We start from the raw sequence: 4,852 nt of genomic DNA on the forward strand, positions 1-4,852 counted from the left end.
GTGATACAGAGATAGAGGATGATATAATAAGTGATACAGAGATAGAGGATAAAAGAATAAAGTGATATAGAGATAGAGGACGATAGAATAAGTGATACAGAGATAGAGRATGATAGAATAAAGTGATACAGAGATAGAGGATGATCAAATAAAGTGATACAGAGATAGATGATGATAGAATAAGGTGATACAGAGATAGAGGATGATAGAATAAAGTGATACAGAGATAGATGATTATAGAATAAAGTGATACAGAGATAGAGGATGATAGAATAAGTGATACAGAGATAGAGAATGATAGAATACGTGATACAGAGATAGAGGATTATATAATAAAGTGATACAGAGATAGAGGATTATAGAATAATGTGATGCAGAGATAGGGGATTATAGAATACGTGATACAGAGATAGAGGATTATATAATAAAGTGATATAGAGATAGAGGATGATAGAATAAGTGATACAGAGATAGATGTGCTGGAAGGTGTACAGTATATATTCATTAATGGCCTATAATACATTATACACTTTAATCGACCACATAGATTACCGCACAGTAGTATGAATTTAGCAGATCTATAAAACAGGACTCCTATTTAGCTCAGTGCTGACAGGGAGAGTAGAATGTGAAGACCAGAGTAGAATAGGTTACATCACAATAAATATATCTTCCTGGATATAGTTAATAGACGGTCATGTCTGCTGGTTTCCAGAGTGATTTAGACCTAGAAACCAGGTGTGTACACGCTCTCTAGAGCAATGAATTGATCATAAGTGGCTTGTTCATTAAGCTAAAGGAGAATACGAAGTCAGGCTGCCTATAGTGTGTATCCAGTGCAGAGTTACACTCTTCTGATTCTGTTGGATCAATGGTGAATTGTAACACTACCCTCAGTCAGAGAGCGATAGATCTCAGGACCGCATAGTGAAATCTGATATCACACATTTTACAAGACCCCTATGTAACTGACCAGGTATTGAACACAGGTCATCTGAGCACCTACAAACTGTGTTAGTGCACAGAGTTAAAGCTTTAGGCATTAGCTCTGGGGGAGAACACATATTTTCAGGTCTCCAACCCTACTCATCATGAATGTTGCTGATTTATCCTACGTGACTGACCTGACACGGAGTTGAGGGGGTTGGGCGGCAGGCCATTCATGGTTAGCGCCCCCACCTGGTGGAGCTGGGCGGAGGGGAAGGAGAGGCTGGGGGCCAGGTAGCCCCCCTGAGACACGGCCATCACCGCAGCCTGCTGTTGCTGCATCAACTGATGAGGGGAGGAGATGGAGAGGAGGAGAAAGAAAGGAGAGAGAGAAAGGAGAGAAATGGGATGAGAGAAACCTGTTAGTGAGGCATCGGTCTGTCAGAGCAACCAGATACAAATTGTGTGTGTGTGGTGTGTGTGTGTGTGTGTGTGTGTGTGTGTGTGTGTTGTGTGTGTGTGGTGTGTGTGTGTGTGTGTGTGTGTGTGTGTGCTTACGGCATGTGTGTAGCTGCTGTAGCTAGTGAACGTGGGTAGAGAGACAGAGGGGTTAAACATGCAAAGTCCAGCCATCTGCTGCATGCCCGTAGGGTCCTCTCCTTGTCTGTGTCTGCAAACTTCACCACCAGGCTGGATGACGCTCCCTAGAGGGGAGAGAGAAATAACATGGATTAGTGTGTGTGTGTGTGTGTGTGTGTGTGTGTGTGTGTGTGTGTGTGTGTGTGTGTGTGTGTGTGTGTGTGTGTGTGTGTGTGTGTGTGTGTGTGTGTGGTGTGTGTGTGTGTGTGTGTGGTGTGTGTGTGTGTGTGTGTTTGTGTGTGTTTTTACTCACAGGCATGGTCTGACTCCCGTGCAGGGAGCTGATGGCAGACTGAGCTTCAGAGTGAGTAGAGAACTTCAAAAACGCACAACCTAGAGAGAGAGAGAGAAAGACAGAGGAGAGAGAGAGGGGAGAGAGAGGGGAGAGAAAGAGAGAGGGGAGAGAGGAGAGATAGAGGGTAGAGGAGAGAGAGAGGGGAGAGAGAAGAGGGGAGAGAGAAGAGGGGAGAGAGGAGAGAGGAGAGGGGAGAGAGGAGAGATAGAGGGGAGAGAAGAGTGAGGAGAGAGAGAGGGGAGAGAGGAGAGAGAGAGCGAGGGGGGGAGGACAGAGAGAGAGAGAGACAGAGCGAGAGAGGGGAGGAGAGAGTGGCAGAGAGGGAAGAGAGAGAGAGAGGGCCAAAAGAGAGAGAAGGAGGGAGTGAGAGAGAGAGAGAGAGGGGGAGAGAGGAGAGAGGAGAGAGAGTGTAGAGAGAGAGAGAGAGCAAAGAGAGAGAGGGAATGGAGTGAGAGAGAGAGGAGAGAGAGAGGGAGTGGAGAGGAGAGAGGAGGGAGGGGAGAGAGAGGAGGGGAGAGAGGGAGAGGAGAGAGAGAGGGAGAGGGGAGAGAGAGAGGGGAGTGAGGAGTGAGGAGAGAGGGGAGAGGGGAGAGAGGAGAGAGGAGAGAGGGAGAGAGAGGGGGAGAGAAAGGAGGGAGAAGAGGGAGAAGAGGAGAGAGAGGGGAAGAGAGTCACAGAGACATGAGAGAGAGAAAGACAGAGGGGGAGAGAGGAGTGAGGGGAGAGAGAGGGGAGAGGGTCAAGAGGAGAGAGGAGAGAGAGAGAGGAGAGAGGAGAGAGAGAGGAGAGAGAGAGGAGAGAGTAGAGAGGAGAGAGAGAGAGAGAGAGAGAGATGAGAGAGACAGATAGAGAGGGAGCAAGAGAGAGACAGGGAGAGAGAGATTGAGAGAGAGGGGCGAGACAGAGAGAGAGGCACTTTATGTCAGCGAGGTGTGTGGTCCACTTGCAAAACAATATTTAATCAAATGGGACAAACACCCCATTGAAACCCTGCATGCAGAGTTCTGTAAGATTCTCCTACATGTCCAGAGGAAAACTACAAACAATGCATGCAGGGCAGAATTAGGCCAATATCCACTAATAATAAAAACTCAAAAAAGAGCAATTAAGTTTTGGAAACATCTAAAACACAGTGACCCCTTCTCATATCATTACCAAGCCCTGCAATGCCAAGATCTGAGCAAAGAGTCCCCTCATCCAGCTGGTCCTGGGGCTGAGTTCACTAACCTGTTCTACTAACACGCTGAAGCCTCAGGACCAGAACATCCAATCAATCAGAATAAACCAAATTACAACACAGTCAAAACAAAACTACATTGCTTATTGGGAAACACAAGCACAAACACAAAGCAAAATGCATTGCTATCTGGCACTAAATCAACAGTATACCGTGGCTAACTATTTGACCATCGTTACTGATCAAAACCTTAGAAAAACCTTGACAAAGTACAGGCTCAGCACGGCCTTGCCATTGAGAAGGGTAGACACAGGAAAACCTGGCTCCCTGTAGAGGAAAGGCTGTGCAACCACTGCACAACAGCAGAACCTGAGATGGAGCTGCATTTCCTGACAAAATGTGAAAAATATAAAACAATTAGAGAGTGTCATTTCCCCAATTTGAAACCGTTATTCAAGGTTTCAAAGACCTCTCTGATGAGAATAGGCTACCCGTCCTGTTGGGGGAGGACGCAGAGAGCTGTGGGTTGGCAGCGCACTACATTGCTGCCTGTCATAAGTTGAAGGACTGTGTCTGACAGACCAATCAACCTGCACATGTACTCTACTGTATGCTTATTGTTATTGTTGAATGTATGGTTATTTTGAACCTTGGTTATTGTTGTTACTGTTGTCCCGTTGACAATTTTGATTCTCATAATTTTCATATTGTAAATATCCAAAGTAAGCTTTGGCAATATGTACATTGTTACGTTGTGCCAATAAAGCAAATTGAATTTAATTGAGAGGGAGCAAGAAACAGAGACAGAGTGAGAGAGGGAGATGGAGAGAGAGAAAGATAGCGAGAGAGGGAGCGAGAGAGAGAGACAGAGAGAGAGGGAGAGAGGGAGCGAGAGAGAGAGAAAGAGAGAGGGAGCGAGAGAGAGAGAGACAGAGACAGAGTTTTCTATGTTTTGTTCTATGTTTTTGTATTTCTATGTGTTTGGCCTGTATGGTCCCAATCAGAGGCAGCTGTCAATCGTCGTCTCTGATTGAGAACCATACTTAGTAGCCTGTTCCCACATGTGTTTGTGGGTAGTTGTTTTCTGTTTTAGTGTAGTGCACCTTGCAGAACCGTTCGTTTGTCGCTTTGTTGTTTTTTTGTCTAGTGTTCGTATCTATTAAAAGTATTATGGACACTTACTACGCTGCACCTTGGTCCTCTTCTCCTTCTCCCGACGACAATCGTTACAAGGCTCTTTGCTTGCACACACTTCTTCAGTTCTGCCCACAAATGTTCTAGGGATTTGATGTCAGGGCCTTGTGATGGCACTCCAATACCTTGACTTTGTTGTGCCTATTAAGACATTTAGCCACAACGTTGGAATTATGCTTGCGGTCATTGGCCATTTTGGAAGACCCATTTCCGACCAAGGTTTAACTTCCTGACTGATGTCTTGAGATGTTGCTTCAATATATCCACATAATTTTCCTCCCTTATGTCCATCTATTTTGTGAAGTGCACCAGTCCCTCCTGCAATTAAAGCACCCCCACCAACATGATGCTGGCCACCCCCGTGCTTCACGGTTGGGATGGTGTTCTTCGGCTTGCAAGCATCCCCTTTCTCCTCCAAACATAACGATGGTCATTATGGCCAAACAGTTCTATTTTTGTTTCATCAGTCCAGGGGACATTTCTCCAAAAGTACGATCTTTGTCAGTTGCAATCCGTAGTCTGGCTTTTTTATGGTGGTATTGAAGCAGTGGCTCTTCCTTCCTGAGAGGCCTTTTCAGGTTATGTCGATATAGGACTCGTTTTGACTGTGGATATAGAAC

At 45.7% G+C, this 4,852-nt stretch overlaps 1 pseudogene; it reads right to left on the reverse strand.

The window, feature by feature from the left end:
• The window catches only part of LOC112071654 (CUGBP Elav-like family member 5), a 32,043-nt pseudogene that overhangs the window by 18,350 nt on the left and 8,841 nt on the right, over positions 1-4,852 (reverse strand).

Source organism: Salvelinus sp. IW2-2015, unplaced genomic scaffold (genome assembly GCF_002910315.2).
Source record: "Salvelinus sp. IW2-2015 unplaced genomic scaffold, ASM291031v2 Un_scaffold1675, whole genome shotgun sequence".
NCBI classification, from domain to species: domain Eukaryota; kingdom Metazoa; phylum Chordata; class Actinopteri; order Salmoniformes; family Salmonidae; genus Salvelinus; species Salvelinus sp. IW2-2015.